Source organism: Danio rerio, chromosome 4 (assembly GCF_052040795.2).
Source record: "Danio rerio strain M-AB ecotype USA chromosome 4, GRCz13ab, whole genome shotgun sequence".
Classification (NCBI taxonomy): domain Eukaryota; kingdom Metazoa; phylum Chordata; class Actinopteri; order Cypriniformes; family Danionidae; genus Danio; species Danio rerio.
In genome coordinates, this window is record NC_141024.2 from 42,774,031 (window position 1) to 42,797,500 (window position 23,470).

General features: G+C 41.8%; 1 protein-coding gene, 1 long non-coding RNA gene, 23 other non-coding genes and 1 pseudogene across 26 annotated transcripts in view; 24 read left to right on the plus strand and 2 right to left on the minus strand.

The window, feature by feature from the left end:
- Positions 1-23,470, plus strand: part of LOC148680839 (uncharacterized) — a 785,675-nt gene that overhangs the window by 758,870 nt on the left and 3,335 nt on the right. The window lies entirely within an intron of this gene.
- LOC101886199 (uncharacterized) overlaps positions 1-23,470 on the minus strand; it is an 883,799-nt gene that overhangs the window by 162,352 nt on the left and 697,977 nt on the right. The gene's annotated exons all lie outside the window — the stretch shown is intronic.
- On the plus strand, positions 2,197-2,315 carry LOC137493787 (5S ribosomal RNA). The gene has a single exon (XR_015489081.2). It is a non-coding gene; the product is annotated as a 5S ribosomal RNA (ribosomal RNA).
- LOC148680945 (5S ribosomal RNA) lies at positions 2,495-2,613 on the plus strand. Its single transcript, XR_015943352.1, has one exon. It is a non-coding gene; the product is annotated as a 5S ribosomal RNA (ribosomal RNA).
- Positions 2,793-2,911, plus strand: LOC137493487 (5S ribosomal RNA). The gene has a single exon (XR_015488541.2). It is a non-coding gene; the product is annotated as a 5S ribosomal RNA (ribosomal RNA).
- Positions 3,091-3,209, plus strand: LOC148680946 (5S ribosomal RNA). The gene has a single exon (XR_015943354.1). It is a non-coding gene; the product is annotated as a 5S ribosomal RNA (ribosomal RNA).
- Positions 3,389-3,507, plus strand: LOC148680947 (5S ribosomal RNA). The gene has a single exon (XR_015943355.1). It is a non-coding gene; the product is annotated as a 5S ribosomal RNA (ribosomal RNA).
- Positions 3,687-3,805, plus strand: LOC148680948 (5S ribosomal RNA). The gene has a single exon (XR_015944449.1). It is a non-coding gene; the product is annotated as a 5S ribosomal RNA (ribosomal RNA).
- LOC137493786 (5S ribosomal RNA) lies at positions 3,985-4,103 on the plus strand. Its single transcript, XR_015489080.2, has one exon. It is a non-coding gene; the product is annotated as a 5S ribosomal RNA (ribosomal RNA).
- On the plus strand, positions 4,283-4,401 carry LOC148680949 (5S ribosomal RNA). The gene has a single exon (XR_015943356.1). It is a non-coding gene; the product is annotated as a 5S ribosomal RNA (ribosomal RNA).
- On the plus strand, positions 4,581-4,699 carry LOC148680950 (5S ribosomal RNA). The gene has a single exon (XR_015944386.1). It is a non-coding gene; the product is annotated as a 5S ribosomal RNA (ribosomal RNA).
- Positions 4,879-4,997, plus strand: LOC137493820 (5S ribosomal RNA). The gene has a single exon (XR_015489211.2). It is a non-coding gene; the product is annotated as a 5S ribosomal RNA (ribosomal RNA).
- LOC148680951 (5S ribosomal RNA) lies at positions 5,177-5,295 on the plus strand. Its single transcript, XR_015944563.1, has one exon. It is a non-coding gene; the product is annotated as a 5S ribosomal RNA (ribosomal RNA).
- Positions 5,475-5,593, plus strand: LOC148680952 (5S ribosomal RNA). The gene has a single exon (XR_015944450.1). It is a non-coding gene; the product is annotated as a 5S ribosomal RNA (ribosomal RNA).
- LOC137493782 (5S ribosomal RNA) lies at positions 5,773-5,891 on the plus strand. The gene has a single exon (XR_015489022.2). It is a non-coding gene; the product is annotated as a 5S ribosomal RNA (ribosomal RNA).
- Positions 6,071-6,189, plus strand: LOC137494121 (5S ribosomal RNA). Its single transcript, XR_015489643.2, has one exon. It is a non-coding gene; the product is annotated as a 5S ribosomal RNA (ribosomal RNA).
- Positions 6,421-23,470, minus strand: part of LOC148680953 (uncharacterized) — a 217,811-nt pseudogene continuing 200,761 nt past the window's right edge. The window contains exon 6 of the transcript XR_015942669.1: positions 6,421-7,486. The product of XR_015942669.1 is annotated as an uncharacterized LOC148680953 (transcript). The remainder of the gene's footprint in view (positions 7,487-23,470) is intronic.
- On the plus strand, positions 12,686-12,767 carry trnay-aua (transfer RNA tyrosine (anticodon AUA)). The gene has a single exon. It is a non-coding gene; the product is annotated as a tRNA-Tyr (tRNA).
- trnah-gug (transfer RNA histidin (anticodon GUG)) lies at positions 12,943-13,014 on the plus strand. The gene has a single exon. It is a non-coding gene; the product is annotated as a tRNA-His (tRNA).
- trnah-gug (transfer RNA histidin (anticodon GUG)) lies at positions 17,582-17,653 on the plus strand. The gene has a single exon. It is a non-coding gene; the product is annotated as a tRNA-His (tRNA).
- On the plus strand, positions 18,156-18,228 carry trnak-uuu (transfer RNA lysine (anticodon UUU)). The gene has a single exon. It is a non-coding gene; the product is annotated as a tRNA-Lys (tRNA).
- Positions 18,347-18,428, plus strand: trnas-aga (transfer RNA serine (anticodon AGA)). Its single transcript has one exon. It is a non-coding gene; the product is annotated as a tRNA-Ser (tRNA).
- Positions 20,994-21,066, plus strand: trnak-uuu (transfer RNA lysine (anticodon UUU)). The gene has a single exon. It is a non-coding gene; the product is annotated as a tRNA-Lys (tRNA).
- Positions 21,177-21,258, plus strand: trnas-aga (transfer RNA serine (anticodon AGA)). The gene has a single exon. It is a non-coding gene; the product is annotated as a tRNA-Ser (tRNA).
- Positions 21,435-21,506, plus strand: trnah-gug (transfer RNA histidin (anticodon GUG)). Its single transcript has one exon. It is a non-coding gene; the product is annotated as a tRNA-His (tRNA).
- Positions 22,207-22,288, plus strand: trnas-aga (transfer RNA serine (anticodon AGA)). Its single transcript has one exon. It is a non-coding gene; the product is annotated as a tRNA-Ser (tRNA).

Consider the following 23,470-nt stretch of genomic DNA (forward strand, 5'->3'; position numbering starts at 1 on the left):
AAGAAACTAAAATCAAAGGAATAAAAATAGAAGAAGAGGAGGATGAAGGAAAAATATACCAGTATGCTGATGATACAACAATAATAGTGAAGGAGAAAAAGAGTGTAAAAGAAGCCATGAAAAAAGTACAGGAGTTTTGTAAGGGAACAGGAAGCAAAATAAATGAAAATAAAACACAATATATGAGGTTTGGTAAAGCAGATATTTTAACAGATTGTTTTCAATTTAGAGAAGTAGAAGAGCTGAAAATTTTAGGAATTTTAATTGGTAAAAATGAAAGAAAAGCAACAGAAAAGATGTGGGATGATCTAATAAGAGGAATAGAATCAAGATTAAATTTCTGGAGGATGAGAGAACTTTGCTTAAAGGGGAAAGCCTTAATTTTAAATGTTTTAATGACATCAAAGCTATGGTATAAATTATATGTAACAGAAATGCCATGTTGGATAGAAGGGAGATTGAAAAAGTGTGTTCAAGATTTTTTATGGGAGGGGAAACCCCCAAGAATTGCGTACAATACAATAATTGGAGCAACAGAAGAAGGAGGGATAGGATTGATGGATATTAAACAAAGGAAGAATTGTCTTAGAATCAAAATAGTTAAAAAGCTTTTACAAGAGGAGAACTCAACAGAATGGAAAAAAGTTATGAAATATTTTTTAAACAAAGTTGGCAATTTTAACTTAGGAGAAGACATTCTTTGGTTAAAAACAAAAAACTGGATGACGGAAAAGTTACCAGGGTTTTATCAAGAAATTTTAAGTGCATGGGGGAAATTTTTAGACGGAGTATTTTATCAAGTAAAGGGAAGAGAAAACTTGTTAAATCAACCTTTGTTTTTAAATAAAAGTATTTTAAAAGAAGGGAAGGAACTATTTTTTAAAAAATGGATGGATGTAGGGATTTTAAGAATAAGGGATGTTCTTTATGAATTCAAAAAGGGATTTTTAACTAAGCAATATATAGTCGACTTAATGGAAGAAGCTAAAGAGGAATACAGTGTAAAGGAAATAGAAAATAAACTTGAAACGGTCAAAGGTGCCATACCAAAAGAATGGATTACAAGAATAGAAAATATGGAAGAAGGTGGGAATGAAAAAATCATACATGTCAATTTAAAAGGAAAGCTTTGTGATTTTAAAGATTGTTTACTGAAAGACTTTTATGTGTATTTTAGAGATAGTGTATTTCAAGAACCAATAGCAAATAACTTTTGGGTACAAAGATTGAATAGTGTGAAAAAGGAAAATATATGGAAAAACATGAGAGGGAAAATAATAGAAACAAGATTGGAATGTTTTGAATATTTTATAAGACACAAGGCAATTTTTACTGAGTGCATTTTAACAAAGATACAGAGAGAACCAAATGCAACATGTAAGGTATGTTTTCAAGAAGATGAAGGAATTTTACACCTGTTTTTATACTGTAAAGAATTAGAATGTTTTTACATGAAATGCCAAAAAATGCTAAAAGATTTATTAAAAGATTGGGATGAAGAACAATTGGAATGGAATACTCTGGTGATGTTCGGATGGAATATGGAAAACAAAAACAAAAAGTTTGTAAATCTTCTTATAATGATGATTAAAAAATGTGTGTGGGAAAGAAGAAATGTAGCAAAACAGGAAAAAGTTGTTTTAAATGTGTGGAATATACTAAAACGAAAAATGGAAAGTTACATAAAAAGTCTGTACTGGTATTTTAAAGGAGAAGATATGTTACCAAGCTTTTATGATGTGTTTAATGATGAAGTGTATAATGTTTTAAATGGTTTAAAGTGGAAAATGCCCAAAGAGGATGTTATTTTATGAAGAATGCTTATTTTAATGTATTTGTTTTGTGAAATTTCTTGAAGTATTTGAATGTTAATGTGATAAGTTTTTGAATAAAGAAAAAAAAAAAAAAAAAAAAAAAAAGAAATGCCCGATCTCATCTGAACTCGGAAGTAAAGCAGGGTCGGGCCTGGTTAGTACTTGGATGGGAGACCGCCTGGGAATACCAGGTGCTGTAAGCTTTTCGAAAGTCCTTCATTTGGCAGCAGATAGACTTCCCCGTGTCACAGCTTCGCTGCCATGATTTTTTCTCGCCTTCAAGGGCATTGTTTCTGTCGGTGCTGTGTCGATGCCAGCTGAGCTGCGCTCGTTCCCTGGTGCTGCGCCTGTTTTAAATGGCCAACTCTGGACGGCCTCTTTCGCTTACGGCCATACCACCCTGGAAATGCCCGATCTCATCTGAACTCGGAAGTAAAGCAGGGTCGGGCCTGGTTAGTACTTGGATGGGAGACCGCCTGGGAATACCAGGTGCTGTAAGCTTTTCGAAAGTCCTTCATTTGGCAGCTGATAGACTTCCCCGTGTCACAGCTTCGCTGCCATGATTTTTTCTCGCCTTCAAGGGCATTGTTTCTGTCGGTGCTGTGTCGATGCCAGCTGAGCTGCGCTCGTTCCCTGGTGCTGCGCCTGTTTTAAATGGCCAACTCTGGACGGCCTCTTTCGCTTACGGCCATACCACCCTGGAAATGCCCGATCTCATCTGAACTCGGAAGTAAAGCAGGGTCGGGCCTGGTTAGTACTTGGATGGGAGACCGCCTGGGAATACCAGGTGCTGTAAGCTTTTCGAAAGTCCTTCATTTGGCAGCTGATAGACTTCCCCGTGTCACAGCTTCGCTGCCATGATTTTTTCTCGCCTTCAAGGGCATTGTTTCTGTCGGTGCTGTGTCGATGCCAGCTGAGCTGCGCTCGTTCCCTGGTGCTGCGCCTGTTTTAAATGGCCAACTCTGGACGGCCTCTTTCGCTTACGGCCATACCACCCTGGAAATGCCCGATCTCATCTGAACTCGGAAGTAAAGCAGGGTCGGGCCTGGTTAGTACTTGGATGGGAGACCGCCTGGGAATACCAGGTGCTGTAAGCTTTTCGAAAGTCCTTCATTTGGCAGCTGATAGGTTTCCCCGTGTCACAGCTTCGCTGCCATGATTTTTTCTCGCCTTCAAGGGCATTGTTTCTGTCGGTGCTGTGTCGATGCCAGCTGAGCTGCGCTCGTTCCCTGGTGCTGCGCCTGTTTTAAATGGCCAACTCTGGACGGCCTCTTTCGCTTACGGCCATACCACCCTGGAAATGCCCGATCTCATCTGAACTCGGAAGTAAAGCAGGGTCGGGCCTGGTTAGTACTTGGATGGGAGACCGCCTGGGAATACCAGGTGCTGTAAGCTTTTCGAAAGTCCTTCATTTGGCAGCTGATAGACTTCCCCGTGTCACAGCTTCGCTGCCATGATTTTTTCTCGCCTTCAAGGGCATTGTTTCTGTCGGTGCTGTGTCGATGCCAGCTGAGCTGCGCTCGTTCCCTGGTGCTGCGCCTGTTTTAAATGGCCAACTCTGGACGGCCTCTTTCGCTTACGGCCATACCACCCTGGAAATGCCCGATCTCATCTGAACTCGGAAGTAAAGCAGGGTCGGGCCTGGTTAGTACTTGGATGGGAGACCGCCTGGGAATACCAGGTGCTGTAAGCTTTTCGAAAGTCCTTCATTTGGCAGCTGATAGACTTCCCCGTGTCACAGCTTCGCTGCCATGATTTTTTCTCGCCTTCAAGGGCATTGTTTCTGTCGGTGCTGTGTCGATGCCAGCTGAGCTGCGCTCGTTCCCTGGTGCTGCGCCTGTTTTAAATGGCCAACTCTGGACGGCCTCTTTCGCTTACGGCCATACCACCCTGGAAATGCCCGATCTCATCTGAACTTGGAAGTAAAGCAGGGTCGGGCCTGGTTAGTACTTGGATGGGAGACCGCCTGGGAATACCAGGTGCTGTAAGCTTTTCGAAAGTCCTTCATTTGGCAGCTGATAGACTTCCCCGTGTCACAGCTTCGCTGCCATGATTTTTTCTCGCCTTCAAGGGCATTGTTTCTGTCGGTGCTGTGTCGATGCCAGCTGAGCTGCGCTCGTTCCCTGGTGCTGCGCCTGTTTTAAATGGCCAACTCTGGACGGCCTCTTTCGCTTACGGCCATACCACCCTGGAAATGCCCGATCTCATCTGAACTTGGAAGTAAAGCAGGGTCGGGCCTGGTTAGTACTTGGATGGGAGACCGCCTGGGAATACCAGGTGCTGTAAGCTTTTCGAAAGTCCTTCATTTGGCAGCTGATAGACTTCCCCGTGTCACAGCTTCGCTGCCATGATTTTTTCTCGCATTCAAGGGCATTGTTTCTGTCGGTGCTGTGTCGATGCCAGCTGAGCTGCGCTCGTTCCCTGGTGCTGCGCCTGTTTTAAATGGCCAACTCTGGACGGCCTCTTTCGCTTACGGCCATACCACCCTGGAAATGCCCGATCTCATCTGAACTCGGAAGTAAAGCAGGGTCGGGCCTGGTTAGTACTTGGATGGGAGACCGCCTGGGAATACCAGGTGCTGTAAGCTTTTCGAAAGTCCTTCATTTGGCAGCTGATAGACTTCCCCGTGTCACAGCTTCGCTGCCATGATTTTTTCTCGCATTCAAGGGCATTGTTTCTGTCGGTGCTGTGTCGATGCCAGCTGAGCTGCGCTCGTTCCCTGGTGCTGCGCCTGTTTTAAATGGCCAACTCTGGACGGCCTCTTTCGCTTACGGCCATACCACCCTGGAAATGCCCGATCTCATCTGAACTCGGAAGTAAAGCAGGGTCGGGCCTGGTTAGTACTTGGATGGGAGACCGCCTGGGAATACCAGGTGCTGTGAGCTTTTCGAAAGTCCTTCATTTGGCAGCTGATAGACTTCCCCGTGTCACAGCTTCGCTGCCATGATTTTTTCTCGCCTTCAAGGGCATTGTTTCTGTCGGTGCTGTGTCGATGCCAGCTGAGCTGCGCTCGTTCCCTGGTGCTGCGCCTGTTTTAAATGGCCAACTCTGGACGGCCTCTTTTGCTTACGGCCATACCACCCTGGAAATGCCCGATCTCATCTGAACTCGGAAGTAAAGCAGGGTCGGGCCTGGTTAGTACTTGGATGGGAGACCGCCTGGGAATACCAGGTGCTGTAAGCTTTTCGAAAGTCCTTCATTTGGCAGCTGATAGACTTCCCCGTGTCACAGCTTCGCTGCCATGATTTTTTCTCGCCTTCAAGGGCATTGTTTCTGTCGGTGCTGTGTCGATGCCAGCTGAGCTGCGCTCGTTCCCTGGTGCTGCGCCTGTTTTAAATGGCCAACTCTGGACGGCCTCTTTCGCTTACGGCCATACCACCCTGGAAATGCCCGATCTCATCTGAACTCGGAAGTAAAGCAGGGTCGGGCCTGGTTAGTACTTGGATGGGAGACCGCCTGGGAATAGCAGGTGCTGTGAGCTTTTCGAAAGTCCTTCATTTGGCAGCTGATAGACTTCCCCGTGTCACAGCTTCGCTGCCATAATTTTTTCTCGCCTTCAAGGGCATTGTTTCTGTCGGTGCTGTGTCGATGCCAGCTGAGCTGCGCTCGTTCCCTGGTGCTGCGCCTGTTTTAAATGGCCAACTCTGGACGGCCTCTTTCGCTTACGGCCATACCACCCTGGAAATGCCCGATCTCATCTGAACTTGGAAGTAAAGCAGGGTCGGGCCTGGTTAGTACTTGGATGGGAGACCGCCTGGGAATACCAGGTGCTGTAAGCTTTTCGAAAGTCCTTCATTTGGCAGCTGATAGACTTCCCCGTGTCACAGCTTCGCTGCCATGATTTTTTCTCGCCTTCAAGGGCATTGTTTCTGTCGGTGCTGTGTCGATGCCAGCTGAGCTGCGCTCGTTCCCTGGTGCTGCGCCTGTTTTAAATGGCCAACTCTGGACGGCCTCTTTCGCTTACGGCCATACCACCCTGGAAATGCCCGATCTCATCTGAACTTGGAAGTAAAGCAGGGTCGGGCCTGGTTAGTACTTGGATGGGAGACCGCCTGGGAATACCAGGTGCTGTGAGCTTTTCAAAAGTCCTTCATTTGGCAGCTGATAGACTTCCCCGTGTCACAGCTTCGCTGCCATGATTTTTTCTCGCCTTCAAGGGCATTGTTTCTGTCGGTGCTGTGTCGATGCCAGCTGAGCTGCGCTCGTTCCCTGGTGCTGCGCCTGTTTTAAATGGCCAACTCTGGACGGCCTCTTTCGCTTACGGCCATACCACCCTGGAAATGCCCGATCTCATCTGAACTCGGAAGTAAAGCAGGGTCGGGCCTGGTTAGTACTTGGATGGGAGACCGCCTGGGAATACCAGGTGCTGTAAGCTTTTCGAAAGTCCTTCATTTGGCAGCTGATAGACTTCCCCGTGTCACAGCTTCGCTGCCATGATTTTTTCTCGCCTTCAAGGGCATTGTTTCTGTCGGTGCTGTGTCGATGCCAGCTGAGCTGCGCTCGTTCCCTGGTGCTGCGCCTGTTTTAAATGGCCAACTCTGGACGGCCTCTTTCGCTTACGGCCATACCACCCTGGACACGCCCTCTAGTGTGAGTTAGAGTTGGTGCACTGCAGGAAGTGTGAGGTGGCAGAAGGAAGAGAGAGGCTCTTCCATTTTGGCAGTTTTGTTTTTTATTTTTAGTTTTTGCATTACAAAGTTTACTTTAATTGTTTTTTCAGTTAAAGATTATTTTTAACTAACCCCAAACAGTAACACTGTTTTGGGGTTAGAAAACAACAAAATGGACACTACGGAGAAAGAGAATGGACAGGACACAAATGGAAAAAGGAACAGAGAACAAGGAAATGCTACAAACATGCTTGAAAGGACACGAAATGAAGATGCCGGAGAAAACAGCAATGAGACATGGGCAACAGTTGTCTCAAAGAAAAAAGAAGGGAAAGGAGGTGGTCAAGAAAAGAAAGGTAATCTACAATCAATTGCAAGTATTGAAAGTGAAAAGAATACTGAAGGACAAATGAATGCTTTAAGTCAAAAACAACAGATGCTGAACAAACTAAAGAAGCAAGCAAGATATCAAAGAGAATATAAGAAGGAAGCCACACTGACAATGATGATAAAGGATGTTGAAAACTCAACTATAAACAACATAATCAAAGCAGTTGAAGACAAAGTGGGGATTGGCAAATTAATTGGACTGAGAAGGAAAAACAACAATGAATTTGAACTGACAATGGAAAGTGAAAAAGAATGCGAGATATTGATTAACGGACTGATGATTAATGGAGAAGAATGTGAAGTGAAAAAGCTGTGTGCAACAGAAAAAATGGTATCTTTCCTGAACTTGCCCAGTTATATACAGGATGAGGAGATACAACAGAAACTGAGTAATTGGGGAGTAACTCCTATACTGCCAATAAGAAGGAAATATCATCCGGGAACAATGGTTGCAGACGGAACACGATTTGTGAAGGTAAAGTTTCCCAAAGAAGTTAAATCTTTACCATACAATGTTGGCTTCATGACGGAAGAAGGGATGCAGTATTTCAGAGTGATACATGACAATCAACTGAAAATGTGCAGACTTTGCTCAAGTACAGAGCATGAAAAGAAAGACTGCCCAAATTTCACGTGCAGAAGATGTCTTCAGCAGGGGCATTATGTGCGGGACTGCGAAGTTCCGCAGTGCCAGGGCTGCGAGAGGGCATCAACAAGATGTAACTGCAACAAAGAGGAGGAAGTTGAAAGGATGGAAACACAAGCGTCACTTGAAAATACTGCAACAGAAAGGAAGGAGGACAAAACAGGAGAAGAAAACAATACAGAAGAGGACAGAAATGAGCAAGAGGATAAAGAAATGGAACTGGGAGAAGGAGCAAACAAGGAAGAAGGAGAACCAAATAATAGACAATTTGCTGAGGAACAAAATGATGAGGACACTATAGAACTGAACAATGAAGAGAGACAGGAGAAAACAAGGACTGAGGACAATGAAATAAGAGCAATAAATGAGGTAAGAGCAATGGATTTTGAAAGGGGGAATTATGGACTGAAAAAAAAAGAAAAAGGAAAAAAGATAAAAGATTTAAAATCAAGATCTAAAAGTGGCTTAAACATTGAAATGGTTCTACAACGGCAGAAAATAAGAAGAGAAGAGATTAAAGAAAGAATGGAAAGGAAAAAATTTGAAAAAGGAGATGCAAGAAACATTTGTTTAAGTGACAGTGACTCAGAATGAATGGTGGTTATTGGTTTATCCAATAATTATACTAATGAGTAATGTATGTGTGGTATCATTGAATGTAAGAGGATTGTCCAAATGTGAAAAGTTTGAAAGATTAACGTGTTTGACAAAAAAGTGTGATATATTATCTTTACAAGAGACAAAGTGGGAAAATGAGATTAAAAATGAAATGAGAAAATTATGGAATGGTGAAATATTTAGTAATGGGAATATAGAAAAGAATAGAGGAGTAGCAATTTTAATAAAAAGAGGGATTTTTGAGAAAGTAGAATTAGACTATAAAGACACAAATGGAAGAATAATAATTGTAAAAGTTCTGTATGGTGGGAAAAGTTTTAGAGTATGCAACATACATGCACCAAATGAGGAAAAGGACAAATATAACTTTTATAAGGAAATAGATAAACTAATAGAAAAGAATGAAAACATATTTATTTTAGGAGATTTTAATATTGCCATGCAAAGAATAGATATAGATGACTCAATGAATTTTAGAACAGACAGAGGGAGGAATGAACTACAAAATTTAATGAGAAAATGTGATTTGGTAGACGTATGGAGAGAGCGAAATGGTATGAAAAGAGAATATTCAAGAAGAGAAATTGCAAATAGGATTTTAAAGCAAAGTAGAATTGACTTGTTTTTATGTAAGAAAAAAGAAGTACAATATGTTAACACAATTTTATATAAACCCTATAGTGAAAGTGATCATGATTTTTTATGGATAACGATGAATTTTAATGAGATTGAAAAAGGACCAGGAGTGTGGATACTCAACACTGAGCTGTTAAAAATAGAAAGTTATAAAATGGATATAGAAAATATAATAATTAATAGTGTAAATGATGAAATGTTTGAAACAGAAACAGGTTTATGGTGGGATAATCTGAAAAATAAAATAAAAGAATACTCAATAAATATATCAGAAAAAATACAAAAGGCAAAAAAATTCAAAGAAAATAAAATTAGAAAAGAATGGAATGAAGAAATGAGTAAAGTAAATGGGATAAATGTTGACAAAATAATTGAATTACAGGAAAAGCTGAAGAAAATTGAAGAAGAAAAGTGTAAAGGAGTAATTATTAGAAGCAGAGCTAAAGACATTGTAGAAGGAGAAAGAAGTACAAAATACTTTTATGAATTAGAAAAAACAAGACAGAGAGCAGCTATAATAAAATGTATAAAAACACAAGATGGGAAAACTGTAGAAGACAAAGAAGGAATTTTAAATGAAACTAGACGATTTTATAAGGAATTATTTACAGAAAATGGAGTAAATTTAAATGATGAACATTTTTTATTAGAAAAAATAACAGCAAAATTAAATAAAGAAGACAAGGAAATGTGTGAGAGTGAGATAACAGATTTAGAAATAGAAACAGCTATTGATCAGTCGAGAAATGGGAAAAGTCCAGGAATAGATGGACTACCAGTTGAGTTTTATAAAGTTTTTAAAAATGTTTTAATTCCTATTTTAAATGAAATATACAGTGATATTTATGAAAAAGGGGAGTTAACTAATAGTATGAAGAAAGGAATGGTGAAAATGATTTATAAAAGAAATGGAGACAAAGGAGACTTAAAAAATTATCGACCCTTAAGCATGCTGAACACAGACTATAAAATTTTAGCAAAGGTTTTAGCTAATAGATTGAAAGTAGTTGTACCTAACATAATCAAAACAAATCAAGCATATGCAGTTTTAAAAAGAGACATAACTGATGTCATAAACAATATAAGAGATATAATATGGAAAGAGAGGAAAAAGAAACAGGATATATAATTAGTGTCGATTTAGAAAAAGCTTTTGATAGAGTGGAACACAAATATATGATGGATGTAATGGAGAGATTTGGTTTTGGAGAAAGATACTTACAATGGATAAAATGTTTATATACAGATAACAAGCTGTATAAAAGTAAATGGTTTTTTAACTAAAGATTTTAAAATAACAAGATCAATAAGACAAGGATGTCCAATGTCGGCACTATTATACACACTTGTATCTGAAACATTGGAATTGGCAATTGATAATGAAACGCAAATACGAGGATTATGTATAAAAGGAACAGACTTAGAACACAAAATATTTCAGTATGCTGATGATACTACTTTAATAGTAAAAGATATTAAAAGTATTGAAAAAGCAGAGGAAATTTTAAACAGATATTGTAAAGGAACAGGAGCAAAAATTAATAAGGAAAAAACTAAATACATGAGAATTGGAAAAATAAATGTTTTACCAGAAAAAATAAAATTTAAAGAGGAGAAAGTTGATATGAAAATTTTAGGTATAAGGGTTGGTGAAAATGAAAATGAAACAAGGAATTTAATGTGGGAGGAAGTTTTAAAGGGAATGGAGAAAAGATTACATTTCTGGAAAAGAAGAGGTTTGTTTTTAAAGGGGAAAGTTTTAGTTTTAAATTCCTTATTTTTATCAAAAATGTGGTATGTTTTAGGTACAGTGAGTTTGCCAATGAGTGTGTATAAAAAGATAAAAGCAATTGTTTTAGATTTCTTATGGGATGGAAAACCTTCCAAAATAGCGTATGACACCATAATTGGTAAAGTTGAAGAAGGAGGCTTAGGTTTAATTGATCCTCTAATCAGAATGAAAAGCATAAGAATTAAAACTGTAAATAAATATTGGAAAGAAGAAAAACATGTATGGAAAGATGTGATGAGGTATTTTTTAAATAAATGTGGAGAAATACAAGATTATATATTATGGATGAAGCCCAAAGAGTATATGATGAATAAAGTTCCAGAATTCTATAAAGAGGTTATTAAAGCATGGGGAGATTTTAGAAAGCATATTGATTGTTCATTTAGTAAAGAAGAGATTTTAAAGCAACCGCTGTTTTTAAATGAATATATTAAAGTAGGGAATAATACTATTTTTTATAAGAAATGGTTTAATGCAGGAATAAAGCAAATTAAAGATATTTTATATGAAGTGATACCTGGTTATGTACAGGCGCACGTAATAAAGGATGCAAAAATAGAAAACTATGAAAACGAAACTACAAGAGTAATTGAAAATCAGTTTAACAACTTGAAAAAAAATATACCAAAAGAATGGAAAGAAATTATAGAAAATAAATTGGAAATGCACAGAGATGAAGGAAGGGTGATAAACTTTAAAGAAAATCAATATGCTTTTAAAGATGGTATACTGAAAATGTTTTATTCTTGTTTACGTAAAGATGTTTTTGTTACACCCAAAGCAGAAGAGTACTGGAAAAGGTTATATCCCAATATTGAAAAGAAGGAAATATGGCAAAATGTAACAGCTTGGTGGAAAAGTCCCATTTTAGAGAATTTTGATTACATTTTAAGACAAAACTGTATATTAAGTGAAATGAGATTGTGTAAAATAGGTTTGGCAAATGATGCAAGATGTAAAGTTTGTAATGAAGAAGATGAAGGTATACTACATTTGTTTTTTAAATGCAAAGAGTTAAAATGTTTTATTGGAAAAATTAAAGAAATGCTAAATGAAATGGGGATTGAAAATGAAGTTGTTGATGAGGAATGGGAAACATTATTTTTATTTGGTTGTAAAACAGAAGGTAAAAACACAAGGTTCACAAACTTCTTTTTAACAGTTGCAAGAAATGTGATATGGAATAGAAGGAATATTGTTAAACAAAAGAATGGCAAATTGTCTGTGTGTAAATTGTTTCAAAGAAAAATGTCTGAACTGCTTAATACTCTTTTCTATTACTGTAACATGAATGACAAGATTGATGTATTTGAAAAAAGACTTTTTAAACGGGAATACATATGTTCAAATGGCTTTATATAATGTAAATGTATTATTACCTGAATGTAACTGTTTTTAATTTTTGATATAAAAAAAAAAAAAAAAAAATCGTATAGTGGTTAGTACTCTGCGTTGTGGCCGCGGCAACCCCGGTTCGAATCCGGGTCACGGCAGGTTTTTCAAGGTGACATTGGTGTCGCACTCTGTGTTGCCATCCGTTATCTCCAGCCTTCTTTTAGTGCAGGCTGTGCTAATGGCACGTCCTGAATGTTTACGTTTCCTAAAGTGTGGAAGACTAGGGATATGATATAAGAGAAATAGGATCTTTGATGCCAGCATGCTGTGTAGATAAGTACTGATCAAGTCACGCTTTTAAGGCATGGAAGGAATCATTTCAATTGTTGAGTGTCCATTCATTGCCACAACAGCAGAAAGACATTCTGCAGTTATCATTGATCTATTTAATGTCTCCTACATGACATGAAGTCCAAACTATTGTGTTGTACTGATGTCTACACCTACAACAACCCATCCTCAAAGTAACCTGTCGTGTTTTAGCAACATCCACACCAACCATAAGCTTAAAACCCCATCTCACGGTAAACTTTAGTGTACTGTAAAGGTCTGCGCCGACCACAGCAACCGACCATTTAGCAACATTCACACCAACCATAAGCTTAAAACCCCATCTCACGGTAAACTTTAATCTGAGGGTCCAGGGTTCAAGTCCCTGTTCGGGCGTGTGACGCTCATTTTGTGGAGCCACAGCTTTTGCTGTTGAGCTATCGCTTGATCAAAGTTTCATCTGGATGCACAATATGTGTACTAGGCATAAAGAAATGGCAGTACAGGCAGTCTTGTAGTCGTGGCCGAGTGGTTAAGGCGATGGACTATAAATCCATTGGGGTCTCCCTGCTCAGGTTCGAATCCTGCTGACTACGTCCTCCCCATTTTAAAATTGCAGCAGTCGTCAATTGTTTGCATTTCCATTGTTTCTTGGGAAAAGCGTTGTGCTGGTAGGAGGAGAAAAACAACAGAGCGTTCTCACTGAAAAAAAGGGGCTTATCACAGGGAGCAACATACCACACAAAGGTCACAACGGCTGTTTCGTAGCTTGCCGTGATCGTATAGTGGTTAGTACTCTGCGTTGTGGCTGCAGCAACCCCGGTTCGAATCCGGGTCACGGCAGGTTTTTCAAGGTGACATTGGTTTCGCATTCTGTGTTGCCATCCGTTATCTCCAGCCTTCTTTTAGTGCAGGCTGTGCTAATGGCACGTCCTGAATGTTTACGTTTCCTAAAGTGTGGAAGACTAGGGATATGATATAAGAGAAATAGGATCTTTGATGCCAGCATGCTGTGTAGATAAGTACTGATCAAGTCACGCTTCTATGGCATGGAAGGAATCTTTTCAATTGTTGAGTGTCCATTCATTGCCACAACAGCAGAAAGACATTCTGCAGTTATCATTGATCTATTTAATGTCTCCTACATGACATGAAGTCCAAACTATTGTGTTGTACTGATGTCTACACCTACAAAAACCATAAACCCAACCTCAGAGTAACCTGTCGTGTTTTAGCAACATCCACACCAACCATAACCTTAAGCATCTCACGGTAACCTTTAGAGTACTGTAAAGGTCTGCGCTGACCACGGCCCAAACCTTGCCTACTTGTAAACTAATGTTGTGGAGCCAGGATAGCTCAGTCGGTAGAGCATCAGACTTTTAATCTGAGGGTCCAGGGTTCAAGTCCCTGTTCGGGCGTGTGACGCTCATTTTGTGGAGCCACAGCTTTTGCTGTTGAGCTATCGCTTGATGAAAGTTTCATCTGGATGCACAATATGTGTACTAGGCATAAAGAAATGGCAGTACAGGCAGTCTTGTAGTCGTGGCCGAGTGGTTAAGGCGCTGGACTAGAAATCCATTGGGGTCTCCCCACACAGGTTCAAATCCTGTCGACTATGTCCTCCCCCTTTTTAAAATTGCAGCAGTCGTCAATTGTTTGCATTTCCATTGTTTCTTGGGAAAAGCGTAGTGCTGGAAGGAGGAGAAAAACATTTACATTTACATTTAGTCATTTAGCCGACGCTTTTATCCAAAGCGACTTACAAATGAGGACAAGGAAGCAATTTACACAACTAAGAGCAACAATGAATAAGTACTAAAGGCAAGTTTCAGGTCTGTAAAGTCTAAGAAGGGAAGTGTTAGTAGTTTTTTTTTTTTTTTTTTTTTTTGTACAGTTAGTGTGATATTCAGAGGCAATTGCAGATTAGGAAGTGAAGTGGAGACTAAATAGTTGAGTTTTTAGTCGTTTCTTGAAAATAGCGAGTGACTCTGTTGTTCTGATGCAGTTAGGGAGTTCATTCCACCAACTGGGCAGATTGAGCGTGAGCGTTCGCGAAAGTGATTTTTTCCCTCTTTGGGATGGAACCACGAGGCGACGCTCATTCACAGAACGCAAGTTTCTGGAGGGCACATAGATCTGCAGAAGTGAGTGCAGATAAGAAGGTGCTAGGCCAGAAGTCACTTTGTAGGCAAACATCAGAGTTTTGAATTTGATGCGAGCAGCAACTGGCAGCCAGTGCAAACGGACTAGCAGCGGAGTGACATGTGCTCGTTTAGGTTCATTGAAGACAACTCGTGCTGCTGCATTCTGGAGCAGTTGAAGAGGCTTGATAGAGTTAGCTGGAAGCCCAGCTAGTAGAGAGTTGCAGTAATCCAGTTTGGAGAGAACAAGAGCTTGAATAAGGAGTTGAGCTGCATGTTCAGATAAGAAGGGTCGGATCTTTCTGATATTATAGAGTGCAAATCTGCACGATCGAGCAGTTCTAGAAATGTGGTCAGAGAAGTTTAGTTGGTCATCAATCGTTACTCCAAGGCTTTTCACCATTTTGGATGCAGTAATGGTTGCCCCATCCATCTGGATTGAAAAGTTATGGTGTAGAGTCGGGTTGGCAGAAACTACAAGCATTTCCGTTTTTGCAAGGTTCAGCTGAAGATGATGATCTTTCATCCAGTGTGAAATATCCAACAGGCAGGCTGAGATACGAGCTGGAACCGAGGGATCATCAGGATGAAAAGAGAGATATAGCTGGGTATCATCAGCATAGCAGTGGTAGGAGAATCCATGTCTCTGGATGACTGGTCCTAGAGATGAAGTGTAGATGGAGAAGAGAAGTGGCCCAAGAACAGAGCCTTGAGGTACCCCAGTGTTTAGATGCTGTAGGTTGGACACCTCTCCCCTCCAAGACACCCTGAATGACCTGTCAGAGAGGTAAGATCTGAACCATTGTATAACAGTGCCCGCAACGCCCAGTGACTCAAGCGTAGATAGCAGGATCTGGTGGTTGACAGTGTCAAAAGCAGCTGACAAGTCCAGCAAAATGAGAACTGATGATTTAGAGTCTGCTTTAGCCAGTCTGAGATCCTCCACGACCGAGAGCAGGGCAGTCTCAGTTGAGTGGCCTTTCTTAAAGCCGGATTGCATGTTGTCCATGAGATTGTTTTGAGTAAGAAAGTCCAGGACTTGATTGAACACTACTTTCTCCAGAATCTTGGCCATGAATGGAAGCAGGGATACTGGTCTGTAGTTTTCAAGTAGCGTATGGTCCAGGTTGGGTTTCTTTAGCAGTGGGGTTACCCTAGCCTGCTTAAATGTAGTGGGGAATAAACCAGAGTCAAGAGTTGTGTTAATTATGTGAGTCAGTGTTGGTATGACTGCAGGAGAGATGGCTTGCAAGAGATGAGAGGGAATGGGATCGAGTGGACAGGTGGTTGCATGGCTAGATAGCACCAGTTTGGACACCTCAGACTCAGAGAGCTGAGAAAAAGAGGTGAGTGTGTGTGGTGTTGGTGTTGTATCTTGCGTGTTTGTTGTAGGTGCAGCAAATTGAGCACTGATTTTTGCAGTTTTGGTGCAGAAGAATGTAGCAAAGTCATCAGTAGTAAGTGTGGAGGATGCGGGTGGAGGAGGAGGATAGAGGAGGGAGGAAAATGTTTTAAAAAGTAGGCGAGGATTAGTGGCATTGTTGATTTTCAGACGGTAATACGTCTGCTTTGCAGAAGTAACCTCAGCTGAGAAAGAGGACAGAAGAGTTTGGTATGTTAAGAGATGTGCAGGATTTTTAGTTTTCCGCCAAATTCTCTCCGCAGCCCGAAGTTTTGAGCGATGCTCACGGAGAGCATCCGAGAGCCAGGGTGCAGGAGGACTGGCACGGGCTGGCCTGGATGCAAGAGGACATAATCGGTCTAGACATGATGCTAGTGTGGAGCAGAGTGTATTAGTGGCACTGTTCGAATCAAGTGCAGTGAGTTTGCGAGATGGAGGAAGAGAGTCTGAAACAATGGTGGATAGTCTATTGGGTGAGAGAGATCGTAGGTTTCTGCGAAAGGTAACCAGTGTTGGAGTGTGTGGCGGCTCAGGAGTAATGTGGATGTTGAGAGACAGAAGGAAATGATCAGATATTTGTAGTGGAGTTACTATTGTTTGATCAGTGAAGCAGTGTCGTGTGTAAATAAGGTCTAGCTGATTACCTGATTTGTGGGTAGCAGAAGTAGGTGCTCTTTTTAGGTCAAAAGAGGCAAGCAAAGTCTGAAAGTCTGCAGCTTGCGGTTTGTCAGCGTAAATGTTGAAGTCACCTAGCACCAATAAGGGAGTGGCAAAATTAGAAAAAGATGAGAGAAGAACATCCAGTTCATCTAGGAAGTGACCTAATTTACCTGGTGGGCGGTAGATGACAACCACATTTATGTAGAAGGGGTGGATAATGGTGACTGCATGGAATTCAAAGGAGCTGATTGTTGGCAGGGACGGTATCAGAGTAAATTTCCATTCTTTGGAAATTAGTAGTCCAGTCCCACCCCCTCTCCCTGTGTGACGAGGAGTGTGGGAAAAAGAGAAATTAGCAGAAAGAGTAGCATGTGTAGCAGTGTCCTCCGGCCTCAACCAGGTCTCAGTTAGAGCCATGAGATTATAGTCAGAATATGTAGCTATGGAGGTAATAAAATCAGCCTTGTTAACAGCTGATCGACAATTCCAGAGGCCCACGGAGAGAGAGAGTTGTGAAATAGTAGATACATGTATTGAACGAAGGTTGTGAGGATTACGCCTGCAGCGTACCTCCCGTGTTTTGCGAGTGTTAGTAACAACAGGAATTAGAAAACACATAATAAAAGTGCACTGACAACAAAAAATAAGTGTAAAGTAAAAACAATACAGTAAAGTACTCAAGTGCTTTGTCGGTGTCTTTGCTCGGTGGAGTCGCGCAGGTAGAGTCGATGGTCTTTACACTCGTCGGTCTTCACACGAGGCGGTCTTTACACGAGGCTGCCGCGACCACTGCCGCGGTGAACTAGTTGTTTATATAACCCCAAAGAACTAGCTGATTGAATTCAGCTGGACACGCCTCGAGAGTCAAAACAAGGGCCGAAACTGAGGCGGACGACGCGAAACCGCGTCTGCGTTCGCTACACAAGCTCTTATAGTAACCAAGGAAACAGTGGCTAAACAACTTCTAGTATTATACACAACTGAAAGCAAGTTTAAATGTCCTACAACTTTACACAAACAGCTGGAAACAAGTCCTCAAACCATACACAACAACTGAAACAAATCTTAAATGTACTTACAGGCTGCTGGTCTAGATGCTGCTAAAGTGCTTCTCCTGAGAACAGAGTGTTCTCGCTGAAGAGAAAGGGGCTTATCACAGGGAGGAACATACCACACATAGGTCACAACGGCTGATTCGTAGCTCGCCGTGATCGTATAGTGGTTAGTACTCTGCGTTGTGGCTGCAGCAACCCCGGTTCGAATCCGGGTTACGGCAGGTTTTTCAAGGTGACATTGGTGTCGCTCTCTGTGTTGCCATCCGTTATCTTCAGCCTTCTTTTAGTGCAGGCTGTGCTAATGGCACGTCCTGAATGTTTACGTTTCCTAAAGTGTGGAAGACTAGGGATTTGATGTAAGAGAAATAGGATCTTTGATGCCAGCATGCTGTGTAGATAAGTACTGATCAAGTCACGCTTCTAAGGCATGGAAGGAATCATTTCAATTGTTGAGTGTCCATTCATTGCCACAACAGCAGAAAGACATTCTGCAGTTATCATTGATCTATTTAATGTCTCCTACATGACATGAAGTCCAAACTATTGTGTTGTACTGATGTCTACACCTACAACAACCCATCCTCAAAGTAACCTGTCGTGTTTTAGCAACATCCACACCAACCATAAGCTTAAAACCCCATCTCACGGTAAACTTTAGTGTACTGTAAAGGTCTGCGCTGACCACAGCCCAAACCTTGCCTACTCGTAAATTACTGTTGTGGAGCCCGGATAGCTCAGTCGGTAGAGCATCAGTCTTTTAATCTGAGGGTCCAGGGTTCAAGTCCCTGTTCGGGCGTGTGACGCTCATTTTGTGGAGCCACAGCTTTTGCTGTTGAGCTATCGCTTGATCAAAGTTTCATCTGGATGCACAATATGTGTACTAGGCATAAAGAAATGGCAGTACAGGCAGTCTTGTAGTCGTGGCCGAGTGGTTAAGGCGATGGACTAGAAATCCATTGGGGTCTCCCCGCGCAGGTTCGAGTCCTGCCGACTACGTCCTCCCCATTTTAAAATTGCAGCAGTCGTCAATTGATTGCATTTCCATTAGCCGCATTTCCACTATCGGGCCAGTGCGAGCCAGGGCTTTAATCGGGCCGGGGCGGGCTAATAGCCCGGGAGGTTGAGAAATGAGGCTGAAATCATGTCGCGTTTCCACTGTCGGGCTAAAGCTCACAGCGCGTCACGCAAACACCGCCCACAGAACGTCCCCGAATCAAACGTCACACAATCCGCCCACTTCAGCGGGAATGAGGCAGATAAAGCACACCATAGAATCATCACGAAACGAAACCATTAAAATGAAGACAACCGAAACAAACAAGCGACACGTTACTGTACAGCAGTACATTATATGTCTATACGCACAGACCTGTGTATTTCCATTCATTACATTTGTTTACTCGCCGACCGACTGCATTGTGCATGGAGTGCTCTCGCCACTAACGCAGGGACCCAACACAGAGAGCGCACACATCCATAATATAAAGCCACAGAAATTCTCCTTTATAACTCGATATGGCATGTATTTTTTAACATCCTCGTGTTGATAGAAGTCGTGTTAAGTTTTCAGCACAAGAGCGAGAAGCCTAATAAAATATAGCCATATTTGTTGCGCTCGCCAGCTATTCACTAAAACTCCTCATTTAAAGTTTCATTTATAAATTTAACCACATCATATAAAAACATAAACAGTTGTTTGAGGATATAGAACACATTTTGTGTTTGGACTTTCCCCCATATGCGTTTAAAGCAGCGAGTGCTGCGCAGGACTGAGTGACAGAAAAAAAGGTATAGGAGATTCTGCTTTCACTCACCCAAATAATGCTCTGTTTGCGCGATTTGATTAATATCATCGTATCCAAATACTTTATAAATATTTACTTATATAAATATTTACTTTATATAAATATTTCAAACCTTCTCCGGTGTTTATTGTTTTTAAAAAATATCAAAAATCTTTTTTTTTCAGACAGGTCTTTGCAAAAAGAAAGTTAGGCTATATGTGGCTTTAAAACGGTTTGATTTATGTATTGTATATAGGCTACCTACATTGTTATAGTTAGCTTTTGTTTATTTTATATTGGTTAATTTATTTAATGTGATTTTATATATATTCGATATTTGTAATTCTTTAAATTATATTTCAATATACCTTAGGCTATTTTATCAAGATATGACAATATATTGTTTAAAGTCTACGAAAGTGGGCACGTATTTTGTTAAGTTTATGTCTTTCTGTTGTATTTATATGTGTATTATCTCCAAAATAAATAAAGAAAAAAGCCGCTCGCGGCAAAACAGAGCTGTGAAGGAGCGCTTTTGCCCGGTCTCACACACACACATACAGGCATCTAAACGTGCACAAACAAACAAACATTTTAAACTTGACAAAAACTCTCAAAAACCTTTACTGTCTGCTGTGTTTTTAATATGGTGTAAAGATTATTATGCGTTATTTAAACATAAAGGAGGACGCAGCAAAGAACGTAACTATAAATTAAAACTACTTTACTATTTTATGTAGCAGCCTTACATTTAAAAGGGAAACAAAAGGGTCATCATACGCAAAAAGACCCCAGACTATAAGGCTAGATGTTTTCTTTCCCTTATTTCTTTATTTGTTTGGCGCGTGTACTCATGTGCGATCAGAAAACTGCCCGCCTCTCCTTTCACTCCGCCCCGAAGCCCCAGCTGGCCCTCCTTGGCCCAAGGTATTCGGCGGGCCGAAAAAGGCCGGCCGCTGGCCCCAAGAAAGCCCCGCTTTGGCCCGATTAGGCCCCGGAAGTGACAGTGGAAACCCCACTGGCCTTGGCTCGCCCTGGCTCGCTCGCTTTAGGCGCGATAGTGGAAACGCGGCTATTGTTTCTTGGGAAAAGCGTAGTGCTGGTAGGAGGAGAAAAACAACAGAGTGTTCTCACTGAAGAGAAAGGGGCTTATCACAGGGAGGAACATATCACACATAGGGTGCAACGGCTGTTTCGTAGCTCGCCGTGATCGTATAGTGGTCAGTACTCTGCGTTGTGGCCACAGCAACCCCGGTTCGAATCCGGGGCACGGCAGGTTTTTCAAGGTGACATTGGTGTCGCACTCTGTGTTGCCATCCGTTATCTCCAGCCTTCTCTTAGTGCAGGCTGTGCTAATAGCACGTCCTGAATGTTTACGTTTCCTAAAGTGTGGAAGACTAGGGATATGATATAAGAGAAATAGGATCTTTGATGCCAGCATGCTGTGTAGATAAGTACTGATCGAGTCACGCTTCTAAGGCATGGAAGGAATCTTTTCAATTGTTGAGTGTCCATTCATTGCCACAACAGCAGAAAGACATTCTGCAGTTATCATTGATCTATTTAATGTCTCCTACATGACATGAAGTCCAAACTATTGTGTTGTACTGATGTCTACACCTACAACAACCCATCCTCAAAGTAACCTGTCGTGTTTTAGCAACATCCACACCAACCATAAGCTTAAAACCCCATCTCACGGTAAACTTTAGTGTACTGTAAAGGTCTGCGCCGACCACAGCCCAAACCTTGCCTACTCGTAAATTACTGTTGTGGAGCCCGGATAGCTCAGTCGGTAGAGCATCAGACTTTTAATCTGAGGGTCCAGGGTTCAAGTCCCTGTTCGGGCGTGTGATGCTCATTTTGTGGAGCCACAGCTTTTGCTGTTGAGCTATCGCTTGATCAAAGTTTCATCTGGATGCACAATATGTGTACTAGGCAAAAAGAAATGGCAGTACTTGTAGTCGTGGCCGAGTGGTTAAGGCGATGGACTAGAAATCCATTGGGGTCTCCCCGCGCCGGTTCGAATCCTGCCGACTACGTCCTCCCTATTTTAAAATTGCAGCAGTCGTCAATTGTTTGCATTTTCATTGTTTCTTGGGAAAAGCGTAGTGCTGGTAGGAGGAGAAAAACAACAGAGTGTTCTCACTGAAGAGAAAGGGACTTCTCACAGGGAGGAACATATCACACATAGGGCGCAACGGCTGTTTTGTAGCTTGCCGTGATCGTATAGTGGTTAGTACTCTGCGTTGTGGCCGCAGCAACCCCGGTTCGAATCCGGGTCACGGCAGGTTTTTCAAGGTGACATTGGTGTCGCACTCTGTGTTGCCATCCGTTATCTTCAGCCTTCTTTTAGTGCAGGCTGTGCTAATGGCACGTCCTGAATGTTTACGTTTCCTAAAGTGTGGAAGACTAGGGATATGATATAAGAGAAATAGGATCTTTGATGCCAGCATGCTGTGTAGATAAGTACTGATCAAGTCACGCTTCTAAGGCATGGAAGGAATCTTTTCAATTGTTGAGTGTCCATTCATTGCCACAACAGCAGAAAGACATTCTGCAGTTATCATTGATCTATTTAATGTCTTCTACATGACATGAAGTCCAAACTATTGTGTTGTACTGATGTCTACACCTACAAAAACCATAAACCCAACCTCAAAGTAACCTGTCGTGTTTTAGCAACATCCACACCAACCATAAGCTTAAAACCCCATCTCACTGTAAACTTTAGTGTACTGTAAAGGTCTGCGCCGACCACAGCCCAAACGTTGCCTACTCGTAAATTACTGTTGTGGAGCCCGGATAGCTCAGTCGGTAGAGCATCAGACATTTAATCTGAGTGTCCAGGGTTCAAGTCCCTGTTCGGGCGTGTGACGCTCATTTTGTGGAGCCACAGCTTTTGCTGTTGAGCTATCGCTTGATCAAAGTTTCATCTGGATGCACAATATGTGTACTAGGCATAAAGAAATGGCAGTACAGGCAGTCTTGTAGTCGTGGCCGAGTGGTTAAGGCGATGGACTAGAAATCCATTGGGGTCTCCCCGCGCAGGTTTGAATCCTGCCGACTACGTCCTCCCCCTTTTTAAAATTGCAGCAGTCGTCAATTGTTTGCATTTCCATTGTTTCTTGGGAAAAGCGTAGTGCTGGTAGGAGGAGAAAAACAACAGAGTGTTCTCACTGAAGAGAAAGGGACTTATCACAGGGAGGGACATATCACACATAGGGCGCAACGGCTGTTTCGTAGCTCGCTGTGATCGTATAGTGGTTAATACTCTGCGTTGTGGCCGCAGCAACACCGGTTCGAATCCGGGTCACGGCAGGTTTTTCAAGGTGACATTGGTGTCGCACTCTGTGTTGCCATCCGTTATCTCCAGCCTTCTTTTAGTGCAGGCTGTGCTAATGGCACGTCCTGAATGTTTACGTTTCCTAAAGTGTGGAAGACTAGGGATATGATATAAGAGAAATAGGATCTTTGATGCCAGCATGCTGTGTAGATAAGTACTGATCGAGTCACGCTTCTAAGGCATGGAAGGAATCTTTTCAATTGTTGAGTGTCCATTCATTTCCACAACAGCAGAAAGACATTCTGCAGTTATCATTGATCTATTTAATGTCTCCTACATGACATGAAGTCCAAACTATTGTGTTGTACTGATGTCTACACCTACAACAACCCATCCTCAAAGTAACCTGTCGTGTTTTAGCAACATCCACACCAACCATAACCTTAAGCATCTCACGGTAACCTTTAGTGTACTGTAAAGGTCTGCGCCGACCACAGCCCAAACCTTGCCTACTTGTAAACTACTGTTGTGGAGCCAGGATAGCTCAGTCGGTAAAGCATCAGACTTTTATTCTGAGGGTCAGGGTTCAAGTCCCTGTTCGGGTGTGTGTCGCTCATTTTGTGGAGCCACAGCTTTTGCTGTTGAGCTATCGCTTGATTAAAGTTTCATCTGGATGCACAATATGTGTACTAGGCATAAAGAAATGGCATTACTTGTAGTCGTGGCCGAGTGGTTAAGGCGATGGACTAGAAATCCATTGGGGTCTCCCCGCGCCGGTTCGAATCCTGCCAACTACGTCCTCCCCATTTTAAAATTGCAGCAGTCGTCAATTGTTTGCATTTCCATTGTTTCTTGGGAAAAGCGTAGTGCTGGTAGGAGGAGAAAAACAACAGAGTGTTCTCACTGAAGAGAAAGGGACTCATCACAGGCAGGAACATTTCACACATAGGGCGCAACGGCTGTTTCGT